This window comes from Apodemus sylvaticus, chromosome 1 (genome assembly GCF_947179515.1).
Source record: "Apodemus sylvaticus chromosome 1, mApoSyl1.1, whole genome shotgun sequence".
Taxonomy (NCBI): domain Eukaryota; kingdom Metazoa; phylum Chordata; class Mammalia; order Rodentia; family Muridae; genus Apodemus; species Apodemus sylvaticus.
In genome coordinates this window covers 172813053-172823095 of record NC_067472.1, presented here as the reverse complement: position 1 = coordinate 172823095, position 10043 = coordinate 172813053, and the positions used below count along the sequence as shown (strand labels likewise).

At 41.2% G+C, this 10043-nt stretch overlaps 1 pseudogene; it reads right to left on the bottom strand.

The window, feature by feature from the left end:
- Window positions 1–5379: 5379 nt before the first annotated feature.
- On the bottom strand, window positions 5380–6759 carry LOC127694328 (alpha-actinin-4-like; annotated as a pseudogene).
- Between the last annotated feature and the right edge of the window lie 3284 nt (window positions 6760–10043).

Here is a 10043-nt window from a genome sequence, read left to right as displayed (position 1 = left end):
GCTTCTTGTATATTCATGGGCATCTCTCTCTTTAGGTTAGGGAAGTTTTCTTCCATAATTTTATTGAAGATATTTGCTGGTCCTTTAAGTTGTAAAAATTCACTCTCATCTATGCCTATAATCCTTAGGTTTGGCCTTCTCATTGTGTTCTGGATTTCCTGGATATTTTGGGTTACAAGCTTTTTGCATTTTCCATTTTCTTTGACTGTTGAGTCAATGGTTTCTATGGTATCTTGGGCATCTGAGATTCTTTTCCATCTCTTGTATTCTGTTGTTGATATTTGCATCTATGGCCCCTGATTTCTTCTCAAGGTTTTCTATCTCCAAACTTGTCTCCCTATGTGATTTCTTAGTTGTTTCTACTTCTGATTTTAGATCCTGGATGGTTTTGCTTAGCTCCTTCACTTGCTTGTTTGTGTTTCCCTGTAATTCTTTAAGAGATTTTTGTGTTTCCTCTTTCACGACTTCTGCTGTTTCACTCACTTTCTCTTGCATTTCTTTAAGATTTTTTTTGTGTGTGTGTGTGTTTCTTCTTTATTGGCTTCCATCTCTTGAGCCTTATTCTCCTGAATTTCTTTAAGTGTTTTTTGTGATTTTATTATATGGGTTTCTAGCTTATTCATGTTTCCCATGTTTCTTTAAGATATTCATTTATGTCCTTTTTGTGTTCTTCTAGCAGCATCATGAACAGTGATTTTAAATCCAAATCTTGTTTTTCTGTTGTATTTGTGTAATCAGGACTTGCTGATGTTGGAGAGTTTGGTTCAGATACTGCCATATTGCCTAGGTTTCTGTTAGTAGTGTTCCTGGGTTTGCCCTTTGCCATCTTGTTATTTCTGGCGTTAGTTGGACTTTTCTCTGGTTGGTATTTGTGCCTCCTGTGAGGCTATATGGCTATTTCTGCAACACTGGCTGGCTGGGTTTCCCCTGTTACAGATTGCTAATGTGCTGCCCTTCTCTTGGTTGCCCTTGCAGCTGTAGTGTGCCTTGCTCCAGGTTGTCTGTGTGAACCAGGCAGTGCCCATTTGCTCCTTCAGTGAGTGCTGATGGTCTATGCTGCTGTGGGACCTTTGCTGAGTGCTGGTCTCTCTGCTGGGCAGCCTATCTCCCAACCGGGTTTGTGCACACAAGACTAGCCTAGCTTCTGAGGCCCTGAGTCTAGGCAAAAGTCTGGCAGGCTAAGACCTGAGCAAAGTTTCCCTCAGGCTATGACTGTTAATTGGTTCTGTCAGGTGGCCAAGCATGGCAGCATGCTCGCACTCCCTGAAAGTGCCGGGAGAGTCTGCTAGGCTAACAACCTCCTGGCCGGGTTGGCACACAGATGGCCCACTTAGCAGCCCAGGGCCTGGGGTCAGTCCAAGGCGAGTCTGTCTTAGACCCTTGCTATGTTAGCCTCTGGCTATGACTCTTAGCTGACTTGGCCTGCGAGAACTCTCTGGCGTCCCATAGTCAAAATGGTGGAGTGCGCCCCAGGCCAGGCAAACAACCTCCTGGCCAGGTTTGCACACTGATGGCTCCCCGAACAGCCCTGGGTGCAGGCCAACGCCTGTCGGGCTTAGACCCCCTCGATGTCGGCCTTGGGTTATATTTGCATACCTCAGTCTGTCTGATTTCTGTGGTGCCTGAGATCTAAGATGGCGGAGGGTCTCTCGTAACTGACTGGTGGGAGGCAGAGTTCTGATGTGGCTTCTGTGCAGTGAAAGGCACTGTAAATCTGCCACAGCTTGCAGCCTGGCTGTCCAGTGAAGGTCAGTGGTAGGGGGCACAAGGCCTGCCTGGACCCTGTCACCTTGGTTCTACTGCTGATAGCCCTTCCGCTGGATCAGCTGCCTCTGATGCTGCTGCTGCCACTGCCACCTATCTTACAAATAAATGACACTGAGGATATTGCTAGTTTATTTGACTTTGACAATCATTGAGGGTAAACCCTAACCTATCCTTTTAACTTCTGGGTTGGCTGCCTCTCAGGTGTTGTAAGCCAGTAACTTGCTGTTTCTCCTGATCCCGTGCTTATGGTTCCTCTCCCCTCATAGATGCTTTCTCTCTCATTCTTCTTCCTTCTTCTCCCTCTGATTTCTCTTCCTCCAACCAGGTCACTCTAAACCTACCTACATTTAATCCCTCTAGAAATAGGTTCTAGCCAATTTTATTTAGTCAGTAGTTTTAAATTAGGGAGCATGGTTTGCACAGCAAAAGTTTGTAAACATGAACAGTCACTGGCAGGTTATGCCTTTGGGCATAGAATTTGGTGTTACAGTACATAACTGAAGTCTTGACTGAGCACTTCTGCAATGGTGTGCATGTTGCATTAAGGGAACACTTTACAGTAGTTTATTTTTTTCCTTCTGAGATTCCATATGAACCAATGTCACTATGGATTATCATGCACTTCTGAAGTTGTTTTTGAAGCTAGTCTCTGGGGCCAGCATCAGAAAGGAATGATCAGGTAGGGATCTGGAAGAGCAGGTTCTCTCAGCATCCTCAAGGGTGACCCCTGTCAGGGATGCTTTGCTAGTCCTCAATTCAGCACTCTACAAACCTTCATGCAAAACATAATTCTATAAAGACATTTGAATGAAATATGCCACATGCACAAATCAATTAAACGTGATTTTCTAGTCATCTGTCTGAACAGATGAAAGACATTTACTTTCTTTTAAAGTTACTTTGAATTATTTCACATAATATCAAATTTTATTTATACCATCTAAAAGAATGGCATTAAAAGTCTTGATGATACTGTAGCCAACAAAATATTGCCTATGAAAAGACATGTATTTTAATTTCTTAGCCACTCTGAGAGGTGTTTGCATGTTGCAGGATCAGCACATATGTTGCCTGCTTTGTTCTTGCCCATCTTCCTCTTTTTGTTTGTTGCTAAGATCTTCAGGAGGTCTTCCCTGGTCAAGTCTTATTTTGTAATAACTTGGATGAAAGATATAGATTTCTTTTCTTGTTGGAGCAAATGTAAAATCTTCTGCCCAATATAATATATTTCGTTTCTTCATTTTGAAATTAGGACTTCTTCAGGATGGACCAATTTAGTAGTCCTTTCTAAAATCCAGTCTATCTTAACCCTTGTGCTAACTGTATCAGTAATTTTTTAAAATAGGAAAATTACCAAAACACATTTTAAACTATCTTTTGAGAAACATACAGTAAACAAGTAGCCAAGATCAAACTTGGAGAGTAACTTGAAGCAATCCCACTAAAATCAGATACTAGACAAGGCTTCCCACTCTCTCCCTATCTATTCAAAATAGCACTTCAAGTTCTAGCTAGAGCAAGGAGACAACAAAAGGATGTCAAAGGATACAAATTGGAAAGGATGAAGTCAAAATATCACTATTTGCTTATGATATTATCATACACTTTAGTGACCCCAAACATTCTACCACAGAAATCCTACAGCTGAGAAACAACTTCAGCAATGTATCTAGATTTAAAATTAACTGAAGGAAATCAGAAGCTTTCTTCTACTCAAAGGATTAACAGGTTGAGAAAGAAATTAGGGAGACTACACACTTCACAATAGTCACAAATAGCATTACATAACTTGTTGTGACTCTAACCAAGCAAATAAAAGGTCTGCATGAGAAGAACTTCAAGTCTCTGAAGAAAGAAGTTGACCTAGATCTTATATGGAAGATGGAAAAATCTCCCATGCTCATGGATTGGCTGGATTAATGCAGTAAAAATGGTCGTCTTGCTGAAAGCAATCTACAGATTAAATTCAATCCCCATCAGAATTCCAAATCAATTTTTCATAAAATTAGAAAGAGGAATTTGCAAATTCATTTGGAATAACAAAAAGCACAAGATAGTGAATATGACCCAATGATAAGAGAATTTCTAGGGCCATTTCCATCCCTGAAAAAAAGCTGTATTATTGAGCAATAGGGGTCAAAACTGTATGGTATTGCTACAGGGAAAGTCAGAAAGATTAGTGGAATAGAATTGAAGACCAAGAAATGAACCCACACACATATAGTCTCTTGATTTTTCACAAAGGAGCTAAAACCACCCAGTAGACACCAGACAGCATTTTGATGCTGATTCAACTGAATGTAATTATGTAGAAAAATGCAAATCAACCTATTCCTATCTCCTTGTACAAAGCTCAGTTGGATCAAGGACCTCCACATAACACCAGATACAAAGAAACTAATGAGGAGGAAGTGGGGAAGAGCCTTGAACACACGGGCATGGGAAATTTTCCTGAACAGAACAGCAATGGCTTGTGCTCTAATATCAAGATTTGACAAATGGGACCTCATGAATATATGAACTTCTAGGGGGATCACCATCCCGATAAATGGGATTCAACAAATATAACATTAAACATGTTAACTTTTGCTTTATTTTTTTTTCCTTTTTAAAAATATTACATGTTTAATTATCCCATCACCAGAGGGTGGATTTTCCAGAAACCAAGAAAATAAAAATCAATCAGAATGAATTCCAGAGGGTGGATGGAGAGAAAACTATGAATGGCCAGGCAGGCAGGCCAGCAACCCACCTCCACTTCAGGGCATTCACTGAGATCCCTGCCAACCTCCACAAGGGGAATATCAGGAGGGGACTTTGGAGGGCATTGAAATAACTATGTCTTCATTATGAGAGTGAGAGAGGTGGCAGAAATATGCACCTATATGGATATATATTTATATTATAAATCCATATGTTAATAAAGTAAATAGCAATTCTCTGGAAGGTTTTAATTTTTATGTTTTGTAAGGTTTTTTTTTTCTTTTTAAAAAATGGTTTAACTGTTTGTTTGTTTCTGTTCCTTTCTTTGTGTACTGTTGGTTTTGGTCCTTAAAACATCTGAGATTCATAGGCCATGTGAACCAAGGCCAGGTTGGCAGGGCTGACAGCCCCACCATCCACTCCTGAGGCAGAGAAGGGCTATGGCAGGTCATCTGTTCCTGGTGAACACATAGGGGCTGGGAAGTTGGAGGAGCCACTATAACCTTGTCTTGGGGAGCTGGGTGCTGTCTGCTGGACATCTCAGGGCAGGCAGTTCATGGACAAGTCACTTGGAGCTTTGGCCTGAATGGGAGAGGCTTTGAAGGAGTTTCAGGGGTAGGGGGACCTGGGCTTACAAAGGGATCTTTGGGGCACAGGAGTCTGTTTTCCCCTCCATATAGACTAAGAACCCACAACACGACATATATATTTAGAAGACCAGAAAAGCTGATGACCAAGCTTCCCTCCCCTATAAGATTGAGAAAGAGAAGCCTTCCTAGACCATCCCTGCCAGAATCCTGAGAAGGATCACAAAGAGCTATTTGGATAGATATAGAGTCAGGGTGGGGACAGAGCTCCTCAACACATCTGGTAGGCCAAGGTAGTCTCTGTTCCATGTGTCTGAGGGCCTCACTGGTCACTCATCCTATAGAGGGCTGTGGAGAAGGATTTGTAGTCAAGGGTTCCAGGAGCATCATAAGGACCCTTGTAGGGTGCCATTGGGGTGATGCAGTACTCGGCCTTGTGGGGAGGGCAGCTCTCTCTCTGCAGGTCCTTAGCAGGGATATAGTTCTTGTCCCCTGCCAGGACGTTGAAGGTGGCAATGACCTGATCAGCTGTGGCTGTGGCTGTGTTTTCCCCTGACATGAAATCAGTGAAGTCTTGGAAGGTCAGGAGGCTGTTATGGTTGGGGTCAACCACACTCATGATCCAGTTGAACTCAGTATCACCCTGCTTGTCATTCTGCACTTAATAGACCAGGCTGTTAAGGCAGGCCTTGAATTCCTCAGGCCCCAGTGCCCCACCATGTCAAACTGGTTGAAGGAACCACAGACCTCCTGCATCTGCTCCTGGCTGATACCCTTGCTATTTCCTGTGAGGATTTGGTTTTACACCTTGTTGATGATGCAGGAAGTCCTCCAGCTTCTGCTGCATCTTCTGGATGGTGTTCTGAAGTCTGTGGTGCTCCAAGCAGGGGATAGTGTGTCAGATCCACTCCAGAAGATCACTGGCTGGCATTCATGCTTTTCCATCAGGTGCTCCTTTTCCTGGTTCAGAGACAGAACCTTTCAGATCACGTTGGCAGCAGTCTCAGCTTTCTGCACTCAAGAAAATGCATAGTAGAAGCTGGACACATATGTCATTATGGCCTTCTCTTTGGGTGGACTGTGTTCACAATGTCCTCAGCATCCAACATCTTGGGGATATCAAGGTATTTCTCAGCAACTTCAAATGCATTGTTATGTTGGTGACCTCAATCAGTTCAGGTTTGTGCCAGTGGAAGACTGCACTTAAAGTCAGACCATCCTTTCAGCTGATATGGAAGTTCTGCACATTGACAGTTTTGTATGGGGCTGTCTTTCTCTGTCATCAGAGGAGAAGTTGTTCCTTAACAGAGTTCTCTTCCACAGAGATGTCTTGAATGGCATATCTGAGGATGATGGTCTGGATCATTCCCATCTTTGCATTGCCATTCAAAATCTCTTCTGCCCTGATGTACACAAGCTTGACTCCCTTACTGGGGATGAAGTCTACGGCTTTGGTTACATGATTGATCTTATACACTCACATCTTCCCCCACTCTGGGTTAGTCAATTGCTCCCCAGAAATAACCTCCAGCAGAAGCAAAAATTTGAGACCATGCCTGAAGTCCTTCTCGATCTAAGTGCCAGCCTTCTGCTGATGGGAGTTGCATGAGGCTGTGAAGGTCTTTCTCTTCAGCTTCTCCCAGGCCAGGTCAAAAAACAGGCCCCAGTCCCAGTCATCCTCTTGGGCTATGTAGATGCCCATGATTCTGCTGCTGCCCGCACCGTTGTAGCTACTGCATCTGCAGTACTAGTATGCCTGATTGGTTGCATGGAAGTCCACATTCCTGCTGTCTTTAGCTGTCCTTCCAGCTGGTTTGCTACCACCTCAGGTCCCAACCCCGTGCATGAGGCTCCTACTCCACCACTGATTCAGCTGCTTTCAGTCAGTCCAAGACTGATGCCTGCCTTTTTTTAATTTTATTTTTATTTGTTTATGTTAATCCTCATCCATAAAGTCATTACAATCAGGGTTAGCATTCTTCTTGATGTTTTTTTAATTCAGTTTGCAAGGATGTTATTGAGTATTTTTGGATTTATGTTCATAAGGGAAATTGATTTGTAATACTCTTTTTTTGTTGAGTTTTTATGTATGTTGAGTATGAGGGTTTTGAGTAATGTTCATTCTGTTTCTGTTTTGTAAAATAATTTGAGCAGTAATGACAATAAGTCTTCCTTGAAAGTTTGATTGGAGTCGTCACTAAAACCAACCAGCCCTCGTTTTTTAAATAGGAAGTCTTGTAATGACTTCTATATCACAAGTTGTTATAGGTCTATTTAAATTATTTACTTGATCTTTCTTTAACTTTGGTAAGTGGAACTTATCAAAAAATTACTCGTTTCTTTTAGAATCCCCAATCAGGCACAGGTTTTTAAACTATGTCCTTATGATTCTCTGGATTTCCTCAATGTCTCTTGTTCTAACCCCCTTTGCTTCTGATATTCCTAGTCGGCATATTCTTTCCTTTTTAGTTAGTTTGGACCAAAGTCGCATATTATGTTGATTTTTCACAAAGAATTTACTGTGTGTTTCTCTGTTTGTTATTGTTGTTGTTGTTGCAGCATCTGAAGCTGGTGCAGGAGCTGCTGCAGCAGTAGTAGTAGTAGCAGCAGTAGCCATAGCAGCAGCAGCAGCAGCAGTAGTAACAGCAGCAGTAGTAGTATTTTTCTCTTTTTCACTTTGACCCTGAATTTTATAGTTGCTTAATATCTACTTCTTTAAGATGTGCTTACGTCTTTTGTTCTAGAGCTCTCAGGTGTTCTGTTAAGTTCTTACTAACACAACCCCTGTCCCAACTTTTTTAAATGCATGCACTTACTGCTGTGAACTGTACTGTTGTCACAACTTTCCTTATGTCCCATGAGTTTGCATATGTTGTGTTTTCATTTTCATTGAATTGTAGAAGTGCTTAATTTCTTTATCACTCTCTGACACATATTTCATTCGGTATAAGAGGTTCTTCATTTTCCATGAGGTTGAACATTTATTCATGTAATTTTTTTTGGTTTTACTAATAATGGGAAATTGGTTATTCCTGTGTTTTTGTTTGTAACTAACATCCTTCTTTTGATTTTTTCCTTCTTGCCCCTTCTGTATGGGTATATTTATAGACAGAGAGTGTTCTATATCTTATTTTTTAAATTTATTGTGATTAATGTTTTCTAGTTCTATTAATCAGGGCTGGATTCTGTGTCCAAGCATTTTTGTCTTTAGAGTCTCCTTTAACAAGAAAACTGAACTACTTTAACAAGACAGGGAGATTTCTAGAACACAGAGATATAAGTTATTTGGTTCCTCCCCACAAACACTTCAGTTATTCTCTTTGTTATATATGTTTAGTGTATTGATTACTTCATGACATAGGGACTTTCTTTTGTGATTCAATCTATTTGTATTCTGTATGCTTCTTGACATCTCCTTTATGTTAAAATGTATTTTTTTGGCTTTGTTGAAAATATCTTTTATACATTTGAGCTGGTATCCTTCTGTATTCCTAGTATTCATAGTTTTTGTCTTCTCATAATATCCAAACATTTTGGGATATTTTGTGCTCAAGCATTTTTGTACATAACATTTTCTATGACCAACATAGCCATTTCTTCTATTCTATCTCAAATGTCTATCTCTCTTCCATCTCCATTCTGTGGGTAAACCTTGCCTTTGTAGTTCTTTTTTACAGTCCTAAATAGTTCAGTTCCAAGTTATTCTTCATCTGTGTTTTCTATATTGTTTCTACTTTCAGTTTAAGGTCTTGAACTGTTTTACTTCATCTGATTTTTCTTGGCTTTGTTTAAAGGATCTACTGGTGTCCTCCAATTATTTGTTTTTCTTTCCCTGGCTGTCTGTAATGGATTTGTTGATTTTCTCCAGTTGGTTTATTTTGCTTTGCTGGATGTCTTTTTCTTTTTCTTTTTTTTTAAAAAAAGATTTATTCGTGTATTTTATGTATGAGAGTACACGGTCAGTGTCTTCAAACACATCAGATTATATCCCATTACACATTAGATACCATTAGAGATGGTTGTGTGCCACCATGCGTTTGCTTTACTTTGAACTCAGGACCTCTGGAAGAACAGTCAGTGCCTTTAATTGCTGAGCTATCTCTCGAGCCCCTTGATTTCTTTAAGGGATTTATTCATTGCCTTCTTAAAGACATGTGTCATCTTCATATACTTTGCTTTAAGTTCTTTTTATTCTGACTTATCCTTTCTGGAAATGTTCAGGACCTGTTGTAATAGGATAGCTTGGCTCTGTTACTTACCTAATTACCGGGCTGTTACTGATTATATGCCTGTACTGGTGTCTAAACATCTGGGTTGGGAAGACTCTGCTAGGCATAATACATAAAGGGACACTCTCAGCCAACCATTGAACTGATTGAGCATAGTGTCCCTAATGGAGGAGCTTAAGAAAGGATCTGTGGAACTGAGGGTTGAGAAGCACCATAGGAGGAACAACAATTTGAACCACCCAGTGTCCCCAGAACTCCTAGGGACTGAACTACCAGTCAAAGAGTGCACATGCAGAGACCCAAGGCTTCAGGTGCATTTGCAGCAGAGGATGGTCTTGTTGGACATCAAGGGGAGGAGGAGCCCTTGGTCCTGAGAGGGCTGGATGACCCAGGGTGGGTGAATGTGGTCGGAGATGTGTGGGTGGATTGGTGGGAAGCAGGGGGGTATCAGTTAGGGTATTTTCAGGGGGTGACCCAGGAATGGGGAAGAAGTTTGAAATGTGAATAGGGAATATATCTAATAAAAAACAGCTTCCCAGAGAGGGCATGATCTGAACAGTAGCACAAGGATGAAGTCCCAGCATGGAGACAGTAGAAACAGAAGCACCAGCATTTCATTTGAGGAGCTAGGCAGAAGGCTTTTGTGATATGCCTTCTGGGTTGAGTACAAACCAACCACTCCCTCCAAAAAGAGGTTTTCTTAGTCTTTGTCTAAAATAAGGTCACAGACCTAGGGTCATGGCTTAGACAAAACTAT